Below are 16147 nucleotides of genomic sequence, written 5' to 3'. Positions count from 1 at the left end.
GGGGCTTCCATGAGCATTAATTTAATCACAAATATTTAAATGCTGCAAATACATACAGGCATGACAAATGGGAGTGCACAAAATGACCATTAGGATTGTAATATGTGTGTGAGGAAGCCAACAAACACTCTGCAAATAAAGGGCCATATAAATACTACATAATTCCACCCCTTATTACTATTAATAATGTGACATCTGGCTGAAGCAATTCCTTAAGTACTTCATGTTCTCTGCTGGAATCAAGTCTTTAATTCCATTTATATAGTTAATGGGGAAGCCCTGCATCCAAATTAGGTTCCTGAGAAGACGTATTAGAATTACAGGCAAGGGGAGATCCTTTATCCTTTTTTTCCTCCTCTGGAGATATAGTGTTGCTTTTTTTATCCTTTAACTTGACTTTGATTATTGAATAATATCCTGGAAAGAAGTGGCTATTATAGCTCTTGATGGTTTTGAGTTGGAGATGACCCATGCTTTGCTAGGACCTCAGAATAACCCTGGTCCATTAATAAGCCTCCTCTACAGCATTCACGTTCCAATCGGCCCAAGCAATCAGGTTTCTCTGTGTGCCATTAAAATAGGACAGACAGGGAGAATGCCCAGTGATGTGCCCCTCTCACGCTCTGCAAAGCAATTAGCCCAAGGACCCTCTTTCAAAATGAGGGGCGGTACAGCAAGGTGGCTAAGAGTGTGAGCTCTAGAGTCAGACGCATCTGCTTCCTATCCCAGCTCACCGTGACCTGAATCATCATTGGATAAGTTGCTTAATGTCTTTCAGAGCAAGTTGTCTCACCTTTAAAAAAAGATTAAGCCTTTAAAATGGGTATAGTAGTAGCAAATCCTTTAGGCTTATTAGATTTATTTATCTGTATTAGAAAAGGAAGGAAGGAAGGAAAATAGGAAGGAAGGGAGGGAGGAAAGAAGGAAGGCAGGCAAAGAGAGAGGACTCCCTGAAGAGTCACAGCTTCACTCAAGAGACCTGTGAGAGGACAGGCTAGAGGGACCCTCCTCAGAGTCCAGGGTCTCTCCCCAGAGTCTGCCTTTGTTCTCTGTCACTGAAAGGTTCAGGAGCAGAAAGCTGTGAACCTGAATGGAGCAGCAGCCTTGTTCTAGGAGCCGGACCGGGGCCTGTGAGCAGCCGTGAGTTTCTGCTTTCTTCTGGGGGCGGTGGGGTATGTCAACTGAGCGTGTTTAACGAATACGAAGAGGGACTTCCCTGGTGGCGCAGTGGTTAAGAATCCACCTGCCAATGCAGGGGACGAGAGTTCAAGCCCTGGTCCGAGAAGATCCCAAGTGCCACGGAGCAACTAAGCCTGTGCGCCACAGCTACTGAGCCCGTGTGCCACAACTACTGAAGCCCGCGCACCTAGAGCCTGTGTTCCATAACAAGAGAAGCCACTGCAATGAGGAGTCTGCACACCGCAATGAAGAGTAGTCACCGCTAGCCACAACTAGAGAAAGCCAACACGCAGCAACGAAGACCCAACGCAGACAAAAATAAATAAATAAATTTTTTAAAAAATAAGGAATACGAAGAGAGGGGGGCGCTGTGGCCCCCGTCTTGTGGCCAGGCTCCCAGTAGAGGATGTTTTGGCTGAATCAATTTGTCCTTGCTCTGCAATTACAAGCTTAATTAGAGGAGGAGGTTACAGCCAAGAAGTCTAATGCAGCTTAAATGACTGTCAGCCACTCTGGCTATGTATATAAACAAATATATAGTTTGAATTGGGAATATTTCCAAAGCTACATGAAGGAGAAACCTCTTGGTTTCAGGTAGATCATTTCAGGAAAATGAAAGAAGTTTCTATGGGACTCTTGGAGGAGATTCCATGTCTCTTTATTGCAACTGATCTAAACAAGCCGATAGGGTTATTCAATATATTTTCTATCCAATGCTTCCAGATTATTCTACATCAAACATTTCACAACCAGGAGAAGATCATCGTACATCATCAGCAACACATTTATTGAGTCTTTTCTAAATACCAGGTAAAAGGCTAATGCTTTAATATATTTTCTCTTTTATTTTATAAAACAACCTCATTTTTAGGTGAGTAAACTGGGCTATGTCAAGTAACCTCTTAATTTTTAAATAAATTTATGTATTTATTTATTTATTTTTGGCTGTGTTGGGCCTTCATTGCTGCGTGCGGGTTTTCTCTAGTTGCAGCGAGCGGGGGCTACTCTTTGTTGCCTTGCATGGGCTTCTCATTGTGGTGGCTTCTCTTGTTGCAGCGCACGGGCTCTAGGCACGCAGGCTTCAGTAGTTGTGGCTCACAGGCTCAGTAGTTGTGGCCCACGGGCTGTAGAGCACAGGCTCAGTAGTTGTGGCTCATGGGCTTAGTTGCTCCGTAGCATGTGGGATCTTCCTGGACCAGGGCTTGAACTCTTGTCCCCTGCATTGGCAGGGGGATTCTTAACCACTGTGCCACCAGGGAAGTCTTAAGTAACCTTTTCAAGGCCATGTTGATAAGTGCCAAACTCAGATTTGAATCCATGTTTATGCAAATTTGTTTTGCATTTTTAAATCACTATGTTCTATTTTCTTTCACAAGCAAGAACACACATAGTGCATGCACACATGCACACACACACACACCCAGACCCCCACCGTAAGAAAGTTGAGAGGAAGACAGCGGGGTGAAGGAGGCAACTCCTGAATTGCTGATGGTGACACTAATGACAGCTGTCATCCTCTAGTTAGATATGATTTGATACAAAATGGAATATTTGTTAGAAATTGGGTGCCCTTTGCTCTTCAGGCAGGTGCCCTCTGAGCTCAGGGAACTGGCCAGTGCTGGATTACCTGCTCCGTTCTGCTAGGAGGGCTGGGCACAGGGCACAGGCCATCACAGAGATGGTATCTCAGTGACTGAGTACATTCCAAAACCTCCTTTGATGCACAAGTTCTGATGCAGGAGAACAAGCAGGTTTGCCTGATCGCAGAGAGCAGGAATTAGATTCTCTGGAGGGGATATGAATGAATAAATGCTGGTAAGTGGCCCTCCTCTGTATGGAAGCTCCAGGTCTGCACTCTACACAGGAGCCTCTGTGTTGAGCTGGGAATCAGAGCCCAGTCTCATGGGCAACGGAAGCCCCTGCTGAATGTGTTCTGCTCATTGGCATTTGATAAAATACTATGTTGACTAGGTAATGCCCTCACGTATTTAAAATATAATTAAGGATCAGAATGAAAAGATTCATTTCCACTCCTGTCTTTCTGCCCTAAAGTTTACACCCTCCTCCCCTGGATAACTACTTTTCAGTAGATTTTTAAAAATGTATCCCTCTCGGACTTTGAAAATGCAAATTAAATATGAATAGATATAGTTCTTTGTTCCTTCTTTATACAGAAAGTAGCAGACTCTTCTGTACCACTTTTTCCCAATTAGCAGCCCTTCTTTTAAAGAACATGGAAAATTTTCTCATTTTTTTAATATGTGCATAATGTCTCATTGCATGTATATGCAATAATTGATTCCATCAATTTCCTATTGGACACTTGGGTTGTTTCCAATCTTTTGTTATTACTTTTTAAATTTTAATTAATTTTTATTGGAGTATAGTTGATTTACAATGTTCTGTTAGTTTCTGCTGTACAGCATAGTGAATCAATTTCAAAGGATGTTGCAGGGAACAACGCGTACACACATCAGCTTATACATGTACTTCCGGAGGTAAAATTTCCAGAGGTCAGTTGCTCTGTCAAGGGTATGTGCATTTGTCATTTAGAAAAATGCTGGTATTCAATGGGTATTCTGAGAATCTGAGTCAAAACTTTAAAACTCATCCTCGAGAGGTGACTTGGAGTGTGCTAGGTCACATGTGTCTTCATTTTTTAGGGGAGGAATCTCTTCAATCCTTACCAAGCTGTGGGTATAGAGCTACCCATTTCTTAGAAATTAAGAAATATCATGACCAGATTAATCCCCTAGAACCTGGGGATAGTCTGCCCATCACACTTTCCTGCTCAGGCACCTTCAAGCGGGTCCCCAGTGGCCACAGTCTGGAAATCCAGGCCTTTCACTCTCAGACTCCAGTGGGCATCTCCACTGCTCCTCCGTGAGCTCTGTGCCACCTGCCTGTCCACTGACAGGCACAGGTCCTGTCTCCTTCTCTTTCCCTCTGACACAGCATCTCATTTGTCCCCCTTTGGTGCTCACTCACATTGCACTGTGTTCTGGGTACATACTCTCTCCTTCCAGACTATGAGATCTTCTGATGCAGGAGATGGTCTACATTCTCCAGGTATCCCTTTCACACCAGTAACTTGTGAGCTCAGTAACTATTTGATGTGACGCTCAGCGCCTCCTCTCTGAGGCTCTGAGCTGTGGCAACAAAGAAACTGATTGATAACCAATATAAGGCAGTGGTGCTTCTATACTTTAAAGGTAATTGTGATTTCGTAAGAATCCTAAATTTAGAGTCAAAGGTCCAAATTCTTGCTCCTACATTTGCTTAGGAGCCTCTTGGGGGCATTTTATTTTTTTTTGCCCAGGAAGTAGAATTAATGCCTGCCCTGAAGAGCTCCCCCTTTCATTTGTAATGACTCATTTAGTGCCTGGCTTCCATTAGACTGTAAAACCCATAAGGGCTGAGTCCATGGCTGTCTCATTCAAGGCTGTATTCTCAGTGGCCTCCAGAACCTGACATTCAGTAGATGCTCAATAAATACTTGACATATAAATTAAATGAGTTAATACATGGTGCAAGTAGAATTGGAGGAAAAGTTGATAAACCAGAATGTTACTGGTCTCGATCTCTGGGTTTCTATTAATGGAAAATCAGATTTGTGTAGAAGAGAATGTTAGGAAACTCAAATTCTAACCCCAGCTATGCTGTTAATTAGGGCTATGACCTTAGATGACCATCAAATCTCTCTGAGCCACCATTTTTTCCTCTATTAAATATGGGAACTGACCTGGTGGCGCAGTGGTTGAGAGTCCGCCTGCCGATGCAGGGGACACGGGTTCGTGCCCCGGTCTGGGAAGATCCCACATGCCGCGGAGCGGCTGGGCCCGTGAGCCATGGCTGCTGGGCCTGCGCGTCCGGAGCCTGTGCTCCGCAACGGGAGAGGCCACAGCAGTGAGAAGCCCACGTAATGCAAAAAAAAAAAAAAAAAAAAAAAAAAAAATATGGGAACTGAATATATGGGAAGCTAAAATTGCTTCGCCACAGCTAAGTTCTGTAGTTAAGATGTCTGGCAAATCACAGTATGAGCCCCCAAATATGAGGAGTTTATATTTGAAAATGTTATTCCAAAACGACTGCTCTAGACTAGAATCACAGGCCATGGGTGTGAATCCTGACCACGGAGACTACCAGTTTCATCCTCCCTTCCTTTTTTTTTCTGTCATGAATTCAAATAATTATTAAACACTTGCTCTGTGTGTTCTGGCTCTGTTGATGATTAAAAATTAATCTCATCAATCTACATCCTCGTCTTTATTAGGCACCCCCAGTTGGGTCCTATCAGTTCTGTCTTTGATGATGATCAAAGTCTAATCATCAAAGAGCGACCACGTGTAATTCCATAAAGTGATTAAGAGATTCTTTTCTGAGCTTGATGTATTGTTGAAATGACAAGGGTTAATCCCCTCTGAAGTATAATCTTCTGAGAATGGAACTTTGGTCTCAAAGACAGGCAAGTCCACACCAGAGAGGGATTTTTCTACTCTACCCTCCTCTACTTTGTGAATTCCTGTTTCCAAGATGAATTAATTGGGTGGCATTTAGTTTCCCAACAGATTCCCTAGTCCTCAACCATAAATCAATGACATTCTTGCCAAAATGACTTCCCTGATGATACTTTGGGAAAGGACATCACAAATCTTCAGACAATATACTTTATATCTCCCTTTTACTTTAGATATGTAGGTACTATAGCTTTCACGTGCTTATTTATTAGTTCAATCCATTAAGAGAACAATGATCAAACATAAATACCCTGGGCAGAAACATGACAAGGGCAAGGAAACAGATGACTGCTGGCACTCTTTTGTAACATAACAAATAGTATTCCAGCATGCTATAAGTTTTTGACCTAAAGCAAAAGGAAGTTGATGACTTTAATAGAGTTTTCTTCATAAACATTTTCTTTTCTGCTTCAAAACTGCTGACATTTTTTTTTTACCCTTAGCTCCCTTATGATTGCTTTGCAGTGCATGTCTCTAAGTTTCAAAACTGGGGTCTTCTTGGAGATGCTCGGTTCATTGTATGAGCACTCCCAGCTGACGGCAGGCAAGCAGAGGCTCTCAAAGACTGGATGAAGCACAGAATCGGAATGCTGCTCCCTGCTTCCTTCAGAGAAGGTTTCACTATAGATATGCAAGTGACACTGATTGGCTCCAACTGTTTAAGAGTTTAGCTTAATAAAAATGCTCTCTTAGTTGTACAGCAAAGAATTAAGAGATTTCTAGTCATATAGAAACCACTCTATAGACATGAAATTTGAGGCACTGACTTAACTTCTCTAAGTTTCAGTTTATTCATCTGTAGGATATAAATGACAACAGTACCTATGTCATAGGGCGGTGGTGAATATTAAAAATAACATTGGGCCTGTACAAGCCTTAGCAGGGGCAAGGCACACACCATGTGCTCTGTAAAGGGTAGTTACAGACGTGTGGGTGTCTGTGTTCTTGTTCTCCTTCTCATGCCTGCCCACTGTCACTGTGTAAGCAAAGAAATGCCTTTAGTTCTAGAGGCAAACCCAACCAAAGCAGGGGAATCCTGCTGATTAACATATGATAGGATCTGTGAACATTTCCAGCCCTTTCCTGATCAGTCTGTCTCATAACCAGCTTCTTTATACTCCTAGTATCTTCTTGTCACACCTTTTTTCAGGGGACTCCTGCATTTGCTTGTTAAACAAACATTTCCATTTCTTTTATTCTGTGATCTCCCCGGTCCCTTTCCTCTGCACCCAGGGTCCATTCAAAACTACTCTGTCTCCATCAACTTCTGATGTTCTATTGAGTCTCAGAAAACAGCAGTCTTTATATATAAATATATATATATATATATATATATATATATATGTATATGTATATATACACACACACACACACACACACACACACACATATATACACATATATATATTACACACACACATAAAATCTTGATGTGGAAGAGGCCTTCTAAATATCAATTAATTTTGCATATAATCAAAATCAAAAGATAAATGACAGAATAAAAATTAAACTGTGACATATCAGAAAGAGCTAATTTTCCTAATATGTAAAGAACCATACAAATCAATAAGATAACATACCAACAGTCTAGTAAAAATTTGGGAAAAGATAGTTTACAGAAAACAAATAATATATATGTAAAGATGCTTAGTCTCACATATAAGAAAAAAATATTATTTAAAACTATACTGAGTACTATTTTTCATATATCAGGTTGGCAAAAAATTAAAAAGTCATGTACAGTTTGAAAACGGTCTAATGAAATAAACACTCATGTATTACAGGTAGAAGTTTTTAAAGGAGAAAAAGTAATATTTGTCAAATTTTTAAGTAAAGTTTACCTTTTGACTTAGGAATTTCGCTTTAGCCTACTGATACTTTCCCACATGTGTGAAATGATACAAAGACACAACTTTATCTTGTGCCACCATTCGTAAGAGCAAATCATTAGACACAAACCAAATGTCTGCCAGTAGAGGATTGGTTAAATTATGATAAATTCCCCAAAAGAATGAGAAAGCTCTCCATGACCTGATATGGAATGTTCTCTAAAATGTAGAGAATGATCTCCAAGATATATTATTAATTGAATAAAACAAGATACAGACCAAAGCTTATTTGTTTAAAGATGAGTAAAAGGAAATATGTATTTATAATTTTTTTGATTTTGCATAGAATATTTTGGAAGAAAGCAAAAGAAAATGACAAAGTTGCTTGCCTCTGGGGAGGAGACAGGGTGGCTGGTTATTCGGATTTGGAGAGGCAATTTTACCAAACTGTGCATACCTTCTGAAATCTGAACTATGTGATTGAAACACCTATCTAAAAATTACATACAACCATAATTAAATACATCTTTTGTTTTCATCCCTCTTTTAGAACAATGCTTCTCTAAGTGGGACCCATGGTTATGTCCCAGATGAGTCAGTCAAAAGGCAAGAGCAAAGAACACTCTGATATTTCCAGCCAGTCCAGGAAGGAGAGAGGAGGGTTCATTCTCAGAAACTTGAAAAATTCACTTCTGGGAACTTCTCCACTGCAGCTTAGAGGCCTAAGGCCAGCTGGGATAGAATGCATTCCTAGAAAGTGTCCCGAAGGGAGCTCACATCTAATGATTGGCCTGGATTTCCCAGTTTCTTGCAACCTGTGCTCCTGCCTCAGCCAGAGATGGCGATTGCTTGGTTTAATCACCAGGTAAGCCGTTTTTCTGTTTTTGTTATAAATAGATAGAGTGACTGGTGAGGTTGAGGTCTTGTATTTTTTGATGTCTTGGAAAGTTTGAAAAACCAGCATTTTTGCTTTTTGGCTTGGTATGGATTTGAAGAAATGCCCTTCACTGATTTTCTTTTCTCTTAAGGAGGATTCCTTAACTTCCAGCAGCCTGGATTCTGTTGTCTTGAAGGGTCTAAGGTAAACACGTGCAAATTAGTACAGCCCGAGGTAAGCGGAGATCAGCAGGAAGTTTAAAGAAAAGTAAGAAAAAGTTCTGCATCAAACACCAGGGCAAATTAATGGCCTCCACAATCCCCTCCCTTGCCTTTTTTTTTTTTTGCGGTACGCGGGCCTCTCACTGTTGTGGCCTCTCCCGTTGCGGAGCATAGGTTCCGGATGCGCAGGCTCAGCAGCCATGGCTCACGGGCCCAGCCGCTGCGCGGCATGTGGGATCTTCCTGGACCGGGGCACGAACCCGTGTCCCCTGCATCGGCAGGCGGACTCTCAGCCACTGTGCCACCAGGGAAGCCCCCCTCCCATGCCTTTTAAAAATCCATAGTACATTTCTAAAAAGAAGGAAGTACAACGATGACAGTTAACATATAATTTTAGGGATACCTTAAAAAAAGAAGGAAGCTCTTCTTTGGAATTTGCTTGAATAAGCTTTAATTATGCATTGGAGTCACCAAACAACTAATCAGGAAGTATACTGGTGTATTTAGACACATTCTCATCAATGCACTTTCATAAGTTGTTTTGATTTAAGGAGATCGTGTTTTGACTCGAATTGCAGCCTTAATCTTTGTTAATATAGAGTGAACAGAAATGGAGGGGTGGAGAAGAAAAACAAAAGAAAGTAAATGTTTTATGGCAAAGCCTCAAAAATACAAATAAAACATCACAGTTTAATTGTGTCAGTAAACTGACAAAGTTCAGATCTCTCTAAAAGCTGTCAGGATGGTCACTGCTTGTTCTCCTGCTGGGCGATGTTTTCAAACTCATTAACTTCTATTTAACAGGAAAGAATTGCTTTCTCACTGGAATGAAAGCCCTGGAAGCCGTAAAGGACTTGGTATGGATATGATATTGTGTTCATGACTTCGTAAGTGGCTTCAGAGTCTATTATAAACCTATTTAATTGAATTTGAAGGAAAAAAACATTTGAAAGGAATAATTTTATTTCCACCCTAACGTTTTCAGGGTAGCTGCAGCTGTTTTGTCTCTTATACAATCACAGCTGCCTCACTACACACTCCATGGAGACTCTAATGATATAGAGATAGTTTGGGTTTAACTCTGTACCTCCACACATTCTAGGTATTCTAGGTATTTAGAGGGGTGACTGGCAGTAACCCAATGAAATAGTCAAAGCAGATAACAAAGCACGTAATAGTAGAAATAATTACTGCTAACATTTATTAAGTGTTCAGTATATGCCAAGCACTGTACACTGAGATTTACATAGAATATTTTGTTAAATCATTCCTATTGCACTAAGAAATAAATATGATTACCAACAAAATCTTTATTTTGACTAGAACTGAAATTCTCAAAACTCTATCCTTCTCTTCAAAAGGATCTTCATAAAAAATACTGACAAATCCTTCCATGGGCTACCTCCAGGCAATTGCCAGAAATAACTGACCCAAAGCATTTCTTCCTCAGGCTGAAAAAGTCAAAAAGCACCAGTCTCTCCACAGGGACCCAGTCTCCATATGCTTGCCTGCTTGCCATCTTAGAGGTTTATGCCTGACATCAGTAAGAGGCAGCACATCTGATCAGAGAGCTACTAATTAGTGGGAGGAGGGTAGTGAATTAAGAAAACTTTCTGAATTTTTAGGACTAGGTGGCTATTGTCTGCTATGTCCCTGGTCCTTTGCAAATGGCTGGCCTGTCCATAAACTGCACTGTAATGACCAATAAGAGACAGATCCAGATTATAAAGTCTATTTCCTGGTAGGTACCCAGCAGTGCATGCCAACATCACCTGCTACCCATCATCTTGCCTCCATGCTTTTCTGACTCGCAGCTCATACTCCCAGAGTTTGGTCCACTGAATTCTGGTGTCACTGGTGAACGCATTTCCACAGCTGTCAGCTCATATTGCTCCCCTGTTGCTGAGATCTTTCATGTTCTCAAGAGATCTCAAGATGGCAGACTGAGCCCATGGTGCTGCTATTTTCCAAAAAAAATTTCAACAGCAGTGCTGTAAAATAAAAGAACTGCTACTAGTGGGTGGAAAATGAAAGAATTTCTGAAAATTAGAAACCAAATGACATCACATCTAGCTCCAGTTCCTCCCCACTCCCCACATCCACCCTCAAAATTCACTAAAAAAGAGAAATATGCAAAAGAGAACTGTTCAGAAAGTGATCTGTAAACATCAAGAATCAGGAATCACCAAATATCAAGGAAAGTTAGAATCAGTATAGAGAAGTACCAGTAACATCAAACAGAAGAATTACTCCCCAAGGAAACAAACTCAATCGAATCAATGGATGGAGTATATAAATAATACAATTATAGTCTCAGAAAATACTTAAAAGGTCAATAATTGTATCCTTTAAAACCAAGTAGAAGAAAATGGACTTGAGGACACAGGGAGGGGGAAGGGTAAGCTGGGACAAAGTGAGAGAGTGGCATGGACATATATACACTACCAAAGGTAAAATAGCTAGCTAGTGGGAAGCAGCCGCATAGCACAGGGAGATCAGCCCGGTGCTTTGTGACCACCTGGATGGGTGGGATAGGGAGGGTGGGAGGAAGGGAGACATAAGAGGGAGGAGATATGGGAACATATGTATATGTCTAGCTGATTCACTTTGTTATAAAGCAGAAACTAACTCACCATTGTAAAGCAATTATACTCCAATAAAGATGTTAAAAAAAAAAATAAAAGCACGGAAGACAGCACCAAATAAATAAATAAATAAAACCAAGTAGAGATCTTGGTATCTACAGTTTTGATTGCCAAAATTAGAAAGTGAAGAAATTTAAGGACAAAGTACTTAAAGTTAGAAAAAAATAAGCTAAAATGTATGGTAAGGTTTAAATTAATATAAAAAAACACAAGAAAAATACTACACAGGTACCTGGACTGACTGAATATTGGACTTAGAGCTGCCTGGAAGCCAAAGTGAAGAGGGAAATAAGAGCTATAATTACAAAATGAAAATAAATATGTTCTGGAGAAACAGAAGCAAGGCTCATAGCGAAATTGGAGAGGTTTCTTTAGCAGATTTTCGTAAAGCAAATATGTTCATGACTATTTCTACAGTACATATGACTATTTTCACAGGACTTATTGTTATCATGTTCCTCAATATTAAACATTACTGTATTTCCCCCTTTTTCTATTTAGGCATAACAAATATGAAGTTCATAAAGTGCACTAATCTTGTATGTGCAGCTTGACAAATTTTTACATATGTAAATACTGAATAATTTTCACTCAGATCAAGATATAGAATATTTCCAGCACCTTCGTAGTGTCCCTGTGCCTCTTCTCAGTCAGTAACCTCTACTGAAATAACCACTTTTCTGACTTCAATCATCAAAAAACCCTATTAACAGACAAATGATGATTTAACATCCTTTATTAATTCTGTCGCTCAAACCATAATTTGAAAATATACATGCATCCCAATGTTCACTGCAACACTATTCACAATAGCCAAGACATGGAAGCAACCTAAACATCCATTGACAGATGAATGGATAAAGAAGATGTGTGTGTGTGTGTGTGTGTGTATATATATATATACACACACACACACTCACACATACACACACACACACACACACACACACATGGAATATTACTCAGCCATAAAAAAGAATGCAATGAAATATTACTGAATATTGCTCAGCCATAAAAAGAACGAGGGGCTTCCCTGGTGGCGCAGTGGTTGAGAGTCCGCCTGCTGATGCAGGGGACACGGGTTTGTGCCCCGGTTCGGGAAGATCCCACATGCTGTGGAGCGGCTGGGCCCGTGAGCCATGGCCGCTGAGCCTGTGCATCCGGAGCCTGTGCTCCGCAACGGGAGAGGCCAACAGTGAGAGGCCCGCGTACCGCAAAAAAAAAAAAAAAAAAGAACGAAATAATGCCATTTACAGCAACATGGATGGACCTAGAGATTATCATACAAAGTGAAGTAAGTCAGAAAGAGACAGACAAGTATAATATGATATTGCTTATATGTGGAATCTAAAAAAAGGATACAAATGAACTTATTTACAAAACAGAAACAGACCCACAGACACAGAAAACAAACTTATGGTTACCAAAGGGGAAAGGTGGGGGAGGGATAAATTAGGAGTCTGTGATTAACATATACACACTACTATATATAAAATAGATAACCAACAAGGACCTACTGTATAGCACAGGGAACTATACTCAACATTTTTTAACCTATCAGGGAAAAGAATCTGAAAAAGAATCTATCTATGTATCTGTATCTGAATCACTTTGCTGTACACCTGAAACACAACATTGTAAATCAACTACACTTCAATTAAAAATACAATCATATGTACATAAATAAATAAAAATTCAAAATTCTGTCACTCAGCTGAATGCCTGCTGGAAGCTGAGCCACTGATCCAAGACAGGAGAGGAGGAGGTTTGACTCTGCATAAAGAAACTGACCAGACTGAAGGGTTGAGTCCTACTGTGTTCAACCCAATGCACTGCTGGCATTCTAATCCGTTATGTCTGAAGATTTGGCCACAGAGGTCAAAGTTCAGGCAAGTCTTTTTTTATGGAGATCTAACCAAGAAATAGTAGTAGGAGCCTAGGAAGCAGAGCCCCCTAATTCAGGTGGGCAGAAGGGCTGTGGCTCCAGGTAATCAGTCCCTGTAACAAGATGAAGCTAGTAGCTGTTGAGTCCCAGAACAATATTCAACTCTGTGGGAGAGCGTGATGTCAATGGCAGGGTAGAATGTCAGGGATCCAAACAAATAGGTCAATTCGGGGCTTGGCTGTGGTATCAACCAGTAACCTTGGTTCAGGGTGAGAAACCAAAGGCAAAAGCCCGGTCGTAAAGACTAAAATCATCATGGCAGGAAGCTGGAGTTGAAAGGGACAATCGAGTATCTAGTGTCTAGATTCTAAACCACAAAATCGGCATGACTGATGCCAAATCTAAAGTAGTGATATGTCATATGATATCACTTATATGTGGAATTTAAAAAATGGTACAAATGAACCTATTTACAAAACAAATAGTCATAGATGTAGAAAACAAACTTATGGTTACCAAGCGGGAAGGTGGGGGGAGGGATAAACTGGGAGATTGGGATTGATATATACACAGTACTATATATAAAACAGATAACTAATAAGGACCTACTATATAGCACAGGGAACTCTACTCAATACTCTGTAATGACCTATGTGGGAAAAGAATATAAAAAAGAGTGGATATTTGTATATGTATAACTGATTCACTTTGCTGTACAGCAGAAACTAACACAACATTGTAAATCAACTATACTCTAATAAAAATTAATTAAAAAAATATAGTAGTGATATGCATCCCATACCCTTTGACCTGGTGGGCTGAAATTGCTGAAACAAAGTACTCTCCAGACCGGGACTGAGTGAGGAGTAAGCTGGGCAGATCCTGGGCGTAGAGACCCTCAGTTATTCCAGTTGAGAGAGGCTTGGGCATGTACGGGCTGAGACGATGTTTTGCCTGACTAGATGCTTTGAGATGGTCAAGGGATATCAAGCAAGGTACCCTCACCCCCAGTCCATAATTACTGGGTGCTTACACTCTCTCAGACACATGAGTTTTCTGATTTGATCCCTCCTGCCTAACATCATATGCCATATGTGCTACTGTTACCAAGATGAAAAAACAGGCTCAGAGAAGGTAGATGGGTCTCTGTGACACAATTAGGAAGTGACAGGAGGTATTCCAGTGCTCAAAGCCAAGAAACTTGACTCCAGAATGCATACACCCAACTGTTATGCGAACTGTTCCCTTTTATTTGTTGGGACATCCTTGGGGGGCACAGAGCAAAGAACTGCCCCCTCTTCTGGTGCTAATGAAGAACCCCCCACTGTAACAACAGCTTTACTAAAATATAATCCATATGCCATACAATTCATCTATGTAAAGTGTACAATTCAATGGTTTTGAGTATCTTCACAGATACGTAGAAGCAGCATCACAGTCTATTTTGCAACATTTTCATCATCTCAAAAAGAAATCCTATAACCTTTAGCTCTCAGCTTCCTATCTTCCCCTCCCTACCTCCCCTCTCCTCAGCCCTAAAGCAACCACTAATTTACTTTCTATTGTCTGTATATTTACCTGTTCTGGACTTTCATATGAATGGAATCATATACTATGTAGACTTTTACCACTGGCTTCTTTCACTTAGGATAATGTTTTCAAGGCTTATCCAAGTTGTAGCATGTATCAGTACATCACTCCTTTTTATGGCTGAATACTATCCCATTTTATGTATGTACCACCTTTTGTTGATCACTGATGGACATTGGGGTTATTGCCACCTTTTGGCTGTCATAAATAATGCTGCTATAAATATCCATGAACAAGTTTTTGCATGGACATATGTTTTCATTTCTCCTGGATATATAACTAGGAGTAGAATTGCTGGTAACTCTATGATGAATCCTTTGAGAAACTGCCAGACTGTTTTCCACAGTAGCTGCACCATTTTACTTAGCCACCAGCAGTGTATGAGAATTTTTCCACATCCTCAATAACACTTGTTATTATCTGTCTTTTTTTTGTGTGTGTGGTACGCGAGCCTCTCACTGTTGTTGCCTCTCCCGTTGCGGAGCACAGGCTCCGGACACGCAGGCTCAGCGGCCATGGCTCACGGGCCCAGCCACTCCGCGGCATGTGGGATCTTCCCAGACCGGGGCATGAACCTGTGTCCCCTGCATCAGCAGGCGGACTCTCAACCATAGCACCACCAGGGAAGCCCTCTTTTTCCTTTTTAATTGAGGTAAAGTTTACCATCTTGACCACTTAAAAGTGTGCGGTTGGTAGTGTTAAGTACATTCACACTGTTATGTTACCAACTTCCAGAACTTTTTTCATCTTGCAAAACTGAAATGTTATACCCATTAAACAACTCCCCACTCCCCACTGCCCCCAGCCTCTGGCAACCACCATTCTACTTTCTGTCTTTATGAGTTCCACTACTGTAGTACTTCATAGAAATAGAATCACGTGATATTAGTCATTTTTTGTGACTGGATTATTTTACTTACCACAAAGTCCTCAAGGTTTATCCATGTTGTAGCATGGGTCAGAATTTCCTTCGTTTTATTTATTTTATTTTATTTATTAAAAATTTTAATTGAAATATAGTTGATGTACAGTATGTTACTTTCAGGTGTACTACATAATGATTTGACATTTGCATACATTAGGAAATGATCACACTAAGTTTTGTAACCATCTGTCCCTATATGAGGTTATTAGAATATTATTGGCCATATTCCTTATGTTGTGAACTGCCATCTCTGTGACTTATTTATTATATAACTGGAAGTTTGTACCTCTCAATCCTTTTCACCTATTTCACTCCCCCACCCCCCTCCCCTTCTGGCAACCACAGAGAACATTTGTTTTCTGTATCTATGAACTTGTTTTCATTTTGTTTTGTTTGTTTTGTGTTTTAGATCCCAGATGTAAGTGAGCTCATGTGGTATTTGTCTTTCTCTGACTTACTTCATTTAGCATAATAGCCTC

The sequence above is a fragment of the Hyperoodon ampullatus genome (assembly GCF_949752795.1).
Source record: "Hyperoodon ampullatus genome assembly, chromosome: 1".
Classification (NCBI taxonomy): Eukaryota; Metazoa; Chordata; class Mammalia; order Artiodactyla; family Ziphiidae; genus Hyperoodon; species Hyperoodon ampullatus.
This window is presented reverse-complemented; position numbering follows the sequence as displayed.